Raw genomic sequence first — 12,920 nt, forward strand, 5'->3', positions numbered from 1 at the left:
TCTCCCAGAATGACTTATTTTGAAATGGAAGATATCTTTTGATTCTCCTCACTGAGTGACTGGCCGGTCATGATACTTGTTGTTTTTGACTGAAACTGCTTCTCAGCTAGGTGACAAATGTCTTGTGTGTTTTTTATTAGTCTATTTACTGAGTTGTGGTATATTTTTGTACGTCTGCATTGCTTGAATGACAATGAAAACTGACAGTGTGGCAGGACAGGTTTCTCCACCAACAGACAGAACTAGCAAACCAGACAGCCACTAGCACTCTGGTATGATGGCTCTTTATTAGTCACAGATATGATAATCATATACGACCCCATAACCTACTCATAGAGCACTACTACTCTAAGAGTAGCTGTGGGCATCACTGACACCAGAACAAACTCAGTCTGAGTCTACAGTCATGGGGTGGGCAGTTACGTTAAAGCTATTAGACAGGATGGCCGCCCTCACAAACCTTTGGTGTTTATTGAATTTATAAGAACGGCATGCTTTCTCGTGCATGGGGCTCCCAGAACAGGCTTTATTTGTCCGCATCTGACATTCTTGTTTTTCCCTCCTCTTCCTCTCTGCTCCTGAGAAAGTTGACAGTGTTGTAGATGCCTCCCTCGGGGGCCAAGGACTTCACTTCCTGCCAGCTTATAAAATCAAACTGAACAAAGATGTTATTTGTTGTTAAGTCCACTTAATTTTTTTCTTCTCTTATTTGGCTTCCTCTGTGTGATTAAAACAAACTGGTACTGCCATTCAAGTGAAACCACATCAGCACATTATGTCCAGTGGGGGAAGAACATCCTCAGCAGCAGCAAGAGTTTGATTGTAACCCAGTTTCACTCATGAAATCTTATTCTCAGAGGGGTTGTCGGGAGCCACTGCAGAAGATGGTGTTGAATATTAATAATAACAAAAGAAGGGGATTCCTCTATTCATGCCATCTTCCTTTCCTCATTCTTTGAGGTTGTTACCATGCAGCAATTTGAAAGGGGTGAATAGAAAAAAAACCAAAACATTATCCTCCTCCCTATGTTTGGGTGTGATGATGGTGCTCCTTTCAAGCCTGCCCAGATTAGATCTTTCTGTGCTGCGTGGCAGTTGCCTCCTCTTGTGGGTAAGTGGACTCTGAGGCAGAAGCTGCATTTCTCATTAGGGGAACAATGACTGAGATGAAAAGAGGTGAACTCAAATGAGGAGTAAAGAGGACAGTGTTCTTTTTTTTGCTCTCTCCTTTCTTTTTATGTAGCCCTCTCAGACTCACACTGAACCATTACATCACCATGAAGAAAAACAGTGTGCATCAGGACAATTTTGTGCAAAAAAATTCTTTTATGTCGGCACTAATCAGCAGGAAGGAAGTAAAATATCAGGAATGCCCCTTTCAGTTATGTTGAAACTGATGCTTCATTGTTGATAATACTTACTCAGCAAATTCTGACAGTTCTGGGAAAAGAGGAAGACAGCTGCATTTCCCACAGATCAAATGTCAAAATGTCTCAGAGCTGAGTCAGTACGAGATGACAACAGTACAGCAACCACAAAGATTCAAAGAAAATGGGCATAAAGGTTGATTATCAGTTGGTACATTTGTACAAAGATTCAACTGTGTAGAAAAGCACAAGGTCACAGGAGCAAGACTAAATCAATGTCCTGTGTTAGGCTTAGACAGATGCTGTATAACTGGGACACTGTGGTAAATGGTGTTTGTATACTAACCAGTAGCCTGTCAAATGCATTGATGCATATGTGTGTAGGTCTGCATGAGAGTTAACATTTTAGTACAAATCTTCATGTTTTCTCAGACTTACAGTACAAAATGATCAAGTCCATAGTTAATGCTCATTTGTTTAAGGCAGAAGTTGAAATATTGGTCTGACTATTGATTTTGTATGTTATGGAATCCACTTTTAAGAGTCATGCTAGGATGCAGTAACTAATGAGATTTTGTGAGATTTATCTCTTTGAAAGTAGAAGTATTTCTGTATTCCTTGCTTGTTAGTAAACTGCGTAATTTCTCAAAGAAAAAAAAGGCAAGCTTTCTTAACAACTTTGCTTTTGTTGATCCAAATCTATTAAGCCTTGAGGGACCAAATAATAAAAAAAGGTGTTATTTTAGGGTTGTTTTTCAATCTGTGAATAAATGAATGAAGCAAAAAACGGTTCAAACTTTCCTTACGACAAGGGAATGGTTGTTAATCAAGGCGTGGGAATGGAGCGCAGGTAGCGTTCCCCCTCATGAATCTCATTTAATTTTTCTCTCTTACTTAGGCTCATATTGATTTCTTGCCTCTCCTTATCATGTCCTCTAAATTAATTGGAAAGAAAGGCCAAATCCAGCCTGTGATCTACAAAGGGAACATCTCACATAACAGCCTTCCTCTTCACACTTGTTAATCTAGCCCCTGGTCTACAACTTAAACTGGAGGGTTTAGAGGAATAGTACATAGTGGAAGACATACATTTATTACAACTATTGGAATTAGAAATTTAAATGGGCTAACAAGGGTTGGGGTTGGCTCGAACATAAGTTTGCAAGACATATTGTTATTGACTTCAGAAATTAAGTATTTATAGTTGTTCTGAATGGCCACACTAGAAAAGCCAGCCATCTAAAGAGAGGGATACTGTTTAAATAAGGGATAAAGGAACACATTTTCTGACAGTCCTGGACAACATCATAATGTTGTAATTGGTTGTTCATATCAGAAATGACAGAGATAATTGTGTAAATAATGAAAACAGAAAGAAGTTAAAATCCTAGTTTTGCAGCTGACTAATCATGGCATGAAGTTTATGCTGGATAGTTGGTTTCAGTTCACACAAAGAACTGAAGAAATGAAGCAAACCATTGGACAAATGCAAAATTTGACCTGATGATGGTGCTAGTTGAAGAGTGAGGGGATCACTAAAGTCAGAGGGATTCATCCTCTGGGAACCATGAACATCTGTTGATCCATCTAATTGTTGTTGAGATATTTCGGTCTGGACCAAAGTGGTGGACCAACCAGCCAGAGTTGCCACATTTTAACCTTGTCAGTGATCTCTGGTCAATAAATTATGTAAAGACTTCACTATTTCTAAGCTCAGCACTCATTAATTATCAAGGAGAAAACAATGTAATTCTAACTTTTAATTAACATTTGTAACACCTTACAAAGGGTGCAATGACTAATTCAAGAACTACTGGAGGCACAGTAGGGAATAAATGTGTGGGTTTGAGCACTGTGTACAGTAAAAGAGGACTCCTTTGCATCAATCTAAACCACATCCCTATCTCACTGGTATGGACGGGAAGTGATGAAAACAGATTGCTCCAGATGGATACAAAGGCTCACTCTTCCAGTGCTGGAACAGGTCTGTCACAGGCTGTTCACAGATTGCCTAATCAAAGTCTGCGATAAAGCCAACCCACCAATCAAAACGATATATCAAAGTCAAGGTGAGGCAAACTGCAGAGTGCTGGTAGATGAAATGGAGGAGACTGCAGGGAGGAGAGCAGGGACTGCTGCTGCTGATGCAGAGAGGAAAGTCACGAACACACATGGCATGCATGTAACAATAACTGAAGGGAAAATATGTCAGAGCTACATGGGAGTGCATTATAATCATATTCTTGTGACCAAAATATAGTTGTAGTTATAGATTAAAACGTGTGGTCAACAAATGAGAATTAGAGATTCCTTAAAATCAATGAAGAAGAAAATAACCAAACAAGCAATAAGAAAAACGCTCATATAAAAAACAAGCACAGACATTCAACAGACTTAAGAGTTGCAGTGTGTGTTTCTCTGCCTCAAGCTCCCTCAATCATCTCTTTTATTCACTTGGAAAAATACAATTTTCATAACAGCAAATGTATGGCGCTCTATGAAATAACAGATTTAATACACATCACTTTGCACTTCATACTGACGTACTGCAGTCTGACAGTGCAGTCTGAACAAGCCACATTCCCTCAGTGGAAGGTGGGGGCTTTGGGGAATCTGACACTGAGGTTTTCTGGAAGGAAGAGAGACAGCGATGGTTTCACACTGCCTCCCTCTACTGTGTTTCACTCTTTTGCATCACCCTGAGCCTAACCCCTATGACTCTTTATTGTCTGTCAGCCAATCACCGAGCCAGACACCTAAACAGTCAGCCAGTTGGGCAATTGTGGAGGGGGTTTCCTTCAGCATGTCTGGTTACGTCATCGTCTCTGCAGTGTGGCACATCCAGCGAAACATCCTTTGTAGCTGTTCACATATCCATGTCGAAGTCTCTGGTAAAATACCGATTTTGGAGGTGAATGAAAACCTCCATGCATCCTTTGAGTTTTTACATCACATGTCACATTTACATTTTGCAGATTTCCTGGGGCCCTAAAAGCAGCAGGTTCACTGTGTGTCAGTTGCTTTTTGGGAATGTGGTCCATTGCAAATTCACAACATAAAAGTCCAATATCAAGAGATTCTGCACTATTATGTAATCTTTTGGTCCTGTCTTGTAGAGGGTTTCTCTGTCAAAATCTAGTTTACATGGCGCAGTTTCCTAAATACTGTTGTTATATTAAAGTGGTGATTTGGAAAAAAAAATATCTAATATTGTTGTTTATTGAATTTTTCTATTAATAAAAATGACTTTCCAAAAGCCCTAAACCATCGTGGGTTAAATGTACCACAGTTCCATTGCTCGACAGAAGAGGTCCACTGGCAAGTTGGGGGATGACGGCAAGTTCAGACATGTCCATTACAACAGCAGTGTCAGGCAGCAGATTACAGCTGAAAAGGTGGGACAATGACTTCACAGGAACATTGGTGAATAAGCTACACCTTGGTGAGTTTTCATGGGAGCTTTTTGCATGCTGACAAATTAATCATTGTTTAAGTCATGAAGGTTTCATATAGTAGTAGTGACTGCTGTAGCTGAGCCCAATTTTTCTGACTATATGGAAAGTAAGGCTTTTTTTTTTTTTCCAAGAAAGACAGATGAAAGTAACACTGAAAGACAGATTGCCATTAGTTGCGGAAGTGAAGCAGAGGTTAGCCCGGATGCTACATCAGGACCTCATTTCTTTGTATGTCTCCTGATAGACATAACGGCTGTTGTGGGAATTGAACTTATGACCTTGTGCGTACAGGAGCTCCCTTAAACCAATATCAATCTTGCAGACAGACAGACAGACAAAGCACAAAAGACATAATCACACGAATATAGATATTATGCAATGCTTCAGCTCTCGTGGTTTGTTTTGTCATCAGTCCACTAAGTAAACACCAACTTATTCAGGCCGCTCCATTCACAATTTCACTGTTACTCATACCGTCTAGAACCACAAATAGTGATGGCGGTGGTGTTCCCTGTTTTGTGCCCTTGCTTCACACACCCGCCCACACATTGCACATTTAAGGTCTAGCTTACACACATGAATGAACACATATTTGACTCTGCAATCCCCTGCACCCCCCCCCCAGTTAGGGAGTCAGGGAGGTGCTCAGTATTCAGGGATGTTTCTGAGAGGAAAACCCCATCCCTCCCTCCCATCACCAGCCCCACCACCACCTGCTCCTCTGTTCCCCCTCCACCCACGCATTCCCCTCCTCCCCCTCCTCTCTCTCTCTCTCTCTCTCTCTCTCTCACCAGATTGCCTTTTAAAAGATCAGCTCCAGGTGCCGTCCAAACGTGCGAGAGATGCCGATGACTCACTGGGTTCCTCTTTGCTCACGATTTGACGGCTGTTCTGTTTCTCACTTATTATATGCGACAAAATAAATGCGATGGTAAAAGCTGATAAGTGTGAAATAACGTTGACTCAGCTGACCTTAGCTGTGTAGCCTATTAGACGACTGTGCAGCTAAAATGGGCTTCACTACAAGAGTGTTGTTTTGTGAATTGCGCAGGAGAATAATAGCCAAATCATTGTAATTTTTTGTGTATCTCTACTTGTGATGTGCAAAACACCAGTCTCCTCTATTAGACATGTAGTTTCTGACTGCAGATATTGATAGAGATTAGATGATTTTTCAATCTTTCACCAGACAAACTGAGCACATGGAGAGTCTATTAAAGCACCTGTGCTAAATGAGTCACACAGAAAAGGAGGGAAAGGACGATAAGACAGTGATAGAGACAAAAAGAAGAAGACGAGAAGAGCAGGACAGCGAGGCCGACACATATAGGGCTGACAAAGATGAATGGTATCACTCAGAAATAAATAGAGCTAAAAAAAAAAAAAAGACGGTAAAGGGAAAAAGAGAGCAGGAGAAAACCCTGGAAAGCTGATTATGCAGCATCTCCTTCCCACGCACTCTGCCTACGCTCCCTCTCTCCACCTCCGCCTCCTCCTCTTCCTTCGCTCCTTGTTCAGGATTCTGCTCTGTCCATTCCTCCTTCCCTGCCTTTCCTTTCTCAGCTGCGTCATCCAGCTCTTCATTGTATGTGTGCGCCCCCACCCTCCTCCCACCTCTCTGGGGACGGAGGAGAACTCTCCACTGCTTAGCTTTGTTATTACATGCAGACTGGAGCTTTTGGGGTATTTGTTACAGTGGCTACGCTTCATGATAGGCTGAAGGACAAAAACACACCCACGCACATGCAGACATTATTCTGCACACAAGAGAGTTATCATTTATTTATCATCCATGCTGTAAAACCTCTTTAACTGTAACGATGTGTTTCATTAAAGCTCGGTGAAAGATCCCACCCAGACTTTAAGACACTCATGGATTTGATTTTCATCTTTGTGTTAAATGCAGTTAACTGGCGGTTGATAGAGACAATATTTGAGAGGTGATAGAAGACATCTTTATAAAACAGCATGACTGTGCTGTTGGGAGTTCCCTCACCTGTCCAGTGTGTTGTCAGTGTGCTTACAGCTGAGGGTGGAAGCCCCTTTTTCCAGTGACCCTGCAGATGGAGAGATTCTCCATCTCCCTCTTGTTAACCTTTCAGACACAGACGCGTGAGTGCCCAGCCTGTGTTTAGCCAACCCCAGTGACTGCGCTGATCTCTCCAAGCCTCCTTGAGACAACCTGGGGAGAGACGTGGGTCAACGCTGAGGTAAATTAAAGACAAGAGTGACTCACTTACATCTTGAAACATGCAATCCAACACATCTACACTGATGTCAGCATTCCCACTGGAGGGTTATGACTCAAATGATCCTCCTCATCAAAATATCAATACTTCTCCAGGTCATGCAGGGCTTCAGGAACTGAAGGAGACGTGTCCAGTTGCTGAAGAAATTAGCTGACTTTCTTTTGTAATTTACATTCCACTTGTCATCACAGGCCTGACAGAAACGATGCAAGGCAGGCAGCGAAGTGAAGAAGGTTAACAACTGCGACGAATGAGAAACATGGAGAAATAACTGAGACCTGAGAGGTGCTTTGAGCAGTATTGTACGTGGGTGTGAAGTAGGCTCAAATGAGATGTAGAGATCAGGTTTGTGTGTGTAAAATACAAACAAACAGACAGGATGGATTGCAGCAACTTTTACAACAACAACTAGATTATTAATCTCGTACCATCACAAGGTCTAAATTTCAATTTTACCAATACTTGGGTTCATGATCAAATACCTGCAAAGCTAATGTCAGCCTCAGCTCGACTTTGTGTTTAGTTTTAAGCAGCAACTAAAATGGTGAACGTGATAAACAGAACCTGCTAAACATCAGCATGTTAGCCTCCTCACTGGCATGAGCATGTTAGTATGCTGATATTTCCATTTAGCACAAAGCACTAGGGTCTATCACAAAGATAGACTCTGTGGCTTATAGCAGTAACACTCAGACTTCAGAATAAATTCAGCATCAACAGGTTACTGTTTCTCTTCTCATTGGTCAGTCCATCATATAATCAGCAAATCACAAATTACTGGCAATGTTTTCACCTTTTATTCAATTTTTCTTTCTTTCTTTTTTTTTTTTGGGTCCCTCTGGTGAGCTATAAAAACGTGCATCTTGCAAAGTCTTATTATAGGAACTCAGAAAACTTCCTGCAATGGCACTCAAAAATAAAACAACCTTCTGCAAATTGTGCTGATTTAATCAACGCTAAAGTGTTTCTGAAAGAAAATTAGGTTAGGTGGCCCCTTCCTCTTTTTGCCTCCCTCATCTCTTCTTCACAGCATGCGTCTCAGCTGTGGGTTTACTGATTAGCCCGATCCATAAATAAGTAATCAAAGCGAGAGCAGCGACATTCCGCTCGCCCTTATTATCAGCCTGCTCTATCGTTCACACACATCACAAATGCACGAACCAATGGGGAACCCTCAGGGTCTCTTAGGTCTTTAGAGAAGGCCAAACATATCAGCATTTTAAATGTTACATCTAATCTCTTGTTCTCCCACAGTTCTAACTATATAATCATTCTCTTATAATTCTAATTTTAGCCTCACTTTCTATCGAGTTTGCTTCAGAATTGAAAGGGTTACTGTCCTAAAACCATGAAAATAGAGTTATCCAATCAGAAAAGTTTAGCTGGCTCACTGGTTTATACAGTGGGCATGAGAGCTCAACGCACTAGAACTAAGAAAACACATGCAAATAGACAAAACACAAATAAATTCAGAAGACATCTCCATCAATTTGACAACACATGTGCTTTAAAGTGGTCACCGACAAGTGTAGGCTGTTAAAATGGATCTGTTGTGTCTCATGGTGTCTTGTGTGAGACACTTCCGTCAGTAATTGTGTTTTTTCCTTTTGCATTTCAAAAGTCGGATTGTGTTTTGTTTTTTTTGACCAGTGTAAAATGTTACGGGTTTAAGGGGACTTAGCCCCCTCAGTTGTACTTTTTGACCCCTCTGCTTAAGTTTTATCTTGATGAATAAATAAATAGCGAAAACGGGAAGGAAGTGGAGGGACGCAGAGAGCTGTGGAGGAGCTCTCCGGCTCTAATACACACTGTTTGCCACACACACTCTCTCGCTCTTTCCCTGTGTGTTTATGTGTTTGTACGCGTGTTTGTATGTGTGGGGAGGGCGGGAGGGCAGAGGAACAGTGAGATGGAAAAAAAAAAAAAGGAAGAGAGGGAAACATACAGTCAGTGCGAGTGTGACTAAACTGACTGCAGCAGAATGACTCACCCTGTCGCTATGGCAACCTAAAGACACCGCTCTTCTCTAATGTGCAATTTGAACTGCTGGTGGAGTGGCGGCAAACGGGGAGAAAATGTGCATTTCCGGAAATCACTGAGGGAACAGGGGTTGGAGAGGGCAGCGTTTGGGTGCACATAGCGGGCATAAAAGCCTTGGTATACAAGAAAAAAAAAAAAAAAAAACAGAGGTATTAACAAAAACAAAGACAACATAGTCAACTACAACCACACCTCTCTCTCTCTCCCCCTCTCTCTCTCTCTCTCTCTCTCTCTCTGTCTCTCAACACTGCAGTATGAAACCCAGCGGCTTCTCTTTCTCCTCTGTAGTGGACTGATGTGTGTGGGTGTTAAGCTCGAATGCCCTTGGTAAGTAAAAGCCATGTATGATAAAGTCTGGCCTCCCACCACAAAACTAAAACACATTTAGAATTCATTATGATTGTTCCGGTTATTCATATGGTCTTATGTGATATGTTACATTTCCAGGAATCATTTTCACTCACGTACAAGTGCAAATAATGACAGAAATAAAGATGGAAAAACCTTTGATCTCTCACGTAACTGATCGTAAACATACAACACCCCTCGCTGTAAAAAATAAAAGAGTGGTGAATAGGGAAATAATAGGTGATTATAATGAATACTGAAAAGAAAATGGACTTCTGTCATCACAGACAGCAAAAATGAGTTAAGGGACTGTACAAAAATTTGTACACTAGGGAGGACAATTCAATTTTATGGGTTTTTTTTTTTTATTGCATGATCCTTCAAAGTATTATTGATTTTTTTATTTGGCCCTACCCTTGACTGCAACATCTTGCCCCAAATATTTCAAAATACAGTACTAAAACAAGTATAACTCGCTCTGCCATCAGTCACAAAAAAGTAAAGTGTAGAATAAAGAGTTTAAGATGGTATTATCTTATTTAGATCTTAATGCATTACCGGGCTAATGATTTCCACACTGCTTCCCAATACACAAATAAGAAATGGAAGCAACAATCTCAAAATGGATATAATAAACAGCTGAATCTGAATTATAACATAGACCAATTTTCTGTAACACATTTAGCTTTTCAAACTTTTTGTTATGATACAGAAGAAACAGCTATGATTAGACATAACATTCAGTGTGATGGGAGAAATGAAAGAGAGACGGGGCTGTTGTCCCCTGTCTAATTCAAAGTGCACCATTGTATGTTCAAGAAACATAACGTATATTTTATTAATCTCACAAGACTATGCTGAAATTTAAGTCTGGGGTGTTCAAAGACAAGGATATTTTTCTGTTATTCGAAAATAGTCATGCTGCCCTGCCCTCATCAAAAAAAAAAACAACAACAACCAAACACCCCTCTTTTTCTGAGCTCCCCTCCCCCTAAATAATTTGTGTACAGGCCCTAAGTTGTGTTAAAATAATATGTGTCTTCATTTCAGATGGAAGAGGAAGTAATCTAATTCCCCACCAAACATAAACAAGAGTCTGGTCTGATATACTTAACCCACAATTAATTGGCAACAGAAAACAGACCATCCCTTCTCCACATCCAACCACTGTGGAGGTGGGAAAAATAACAAAACACACAAGCAAGGGGAGAGAAGAGTGATGGTCCTCATGTTTAATTTAATTGGGTCCTTTGTGGACATAGTCACAGTTCCAGGCAGCTCATTAAGCTCCACTATGGAAAAATAAATGTTCCAATTCAAAGACCAACACAATAAAAAAAAAAAGATAGGCTAGTAAATAAATAGACATAATTTCCCCTGTGACCCCAGAGACAGGTTTGACTTTTAAGGAAGTAGATTGTATACTGTACAGTAGTCAGACAAACATGTAATAACAGAAAATAAAGACTGTTCTCTTTCTCATCCGACTGCCTGCCATAGAACAGGCGCTCTGTGATTGAGGAGCTTGATTATAAACAGCTCTGAAGTGTAGCCTGTTGTCACCTTGTTTGACTCACCAAGAAGCCTCTGCAATAAAAGTGGCAAGAAGAAAAAACTGAAGAATGACAAAAGGCAAAAGTGCCCCTTAAGTCGAAAAAAAAAAAAGTTTTTCACTCTAAAATAATGAAAAGCCATCACAGTGAAGATGTCTTAGTGAGATCTCTGACTACAATTTGCATATAATTAAATCTAAACCTTAAACAGAATTGTTACATTCCTGTGTTGAAGCACAAACACAAATGGATAAGAAATATTTTACTGTCACTGGAAGTGAGTTGATCTCAATAGATGACTTAAAATCTTAGCCCACACAAATTAATGTGACAGCATGCATTGATTGTGTGTGTGTGTGTGTGTGTGTGTGTGTGTGTGTGTGTGTGTGTGTGTGTGTGTGTGTGTGTGTGTGTGTTGGCTTGCTAGAGGGCTGACACCGGCATCATGCTGCAATTAGCCAAACAAGAGACAATGACATATTGAGCGCTGCTAGCACCGTCTGTTAGTCACCCTGCAAATCCCTCTTCAGGCCATAACTGCTGACACAACTACAGCATCATCCTGAGCAGCATCACACATTATTTCATGGTGCAGCAGGTCATGATTTAAAAAAGCAAAGTTCTTACATTTTTGAGTGCATTTAACAAGGCACTTTCTCACATTATTAAAAATTTCAATATCACGTATTCCATCAACGACCTCTTTACCAGCTGTGACAGCGGGGGTGGTGGTATTGTTTTCACCTGTCTGTGCTTCAGTGTGTGTGTGAGTGTGTGTGTGCGAGACACCTACAGTAGCAGTACAGTAGGAACAACCACAGAGGCAGTTTTGAGTACTCTTGCAGGAGTCTGTCAGTTTTTGTTTACGCGTCACAACCTGCAAGATACAGCAACAAAACTTTACAGATGTGGATTTGAAATCAAAATGAAGGCTGAGTTTGAAGATGGGTGTGGTCCAAACCATGAGTACTGAGTAGTCATGTAATGAGGAAGTAAAAACTACTTATTGCTCATACAATATTAACGCCTACCAATTACTCAAATAATAGTAATAACTACCGAGAACTCCTGTGATAGTAATAACTACTGAGAACTCCTGTGATAGTAATAACTACTAAGAAGTCACGGGTTGGAACCTCAACATGTTGACAGACATCACAGCTGGTGTGATCCCATCACAAGAGATTCTCTAGTTTTCTAATAATTTACAAATAACTTCCAAGGAAGTTTACTGAACAGATGTGTGTAATTTGGTAATAACTGCAGAGAAAGTGGAGAGAGTGTTCAGTTAGTACTCCTCTAATTAGCTGATTCAAATTGATTGCTAGTGTGAACCAGCAATAAATGTACGCTTCATTTAGTCAGTTCACAGCAAGTCTGATGAACACACAAATCAACATATATGAATAATACATTCACTTGGGTTTAAATGGAGCAATTCTCATTCTAATTTTTCCTATGATTAGCCGCAAATTGCGTCACAGTTTTTTCCAGGAAAGGTCCTTAGAAATGATTTGGAAATTACTCATACAATAAAACGTTCCAAAGTAATATGGTTACACCAAGCTACAGGTTGTCATTATGGCACTCTTAAAAAAAAAAGTACAGCGGAACTGGGCCTTTTTTTCATACAATAGTGTGTCACTGGAGCTGCAAAGGAACAATACAGTGTCATGTCAATTTCTGTGCCCTATCATTTGTAGCTTTGAAAGTGTAATTATGTATTTAAAGTGACACAACAGACCTTTAGTCAAAGTGAGTTTCAAGCTATTCCACCTCAGCTCTCACTAGACTACGCGAACATCTGACCAATTAGTGGGACTTGCTACTGGTGCAACAAGAACATGATCCCTCACTGGCTTCCCACCAACAAACACCCATCTCTCCCACGTACCTCATTCAGTATGG

This window comes from Trachinotus anak, unplaced genomic scaffold (assembly GCF_046630095.1).
Source record: "Trachinotus anak isolate AG129_WGS33_773 ecotype Australia unplaced genomic scaffold, CSIRO_AGI_Tana_v1 ptg000010l, whole genome shotgun sequence".
NCBI lineage: Eukaryota > Metazoa > Chordata > Actinopteri > Carangiformes > Carangidae > Trachinotus > Trachinotus anak.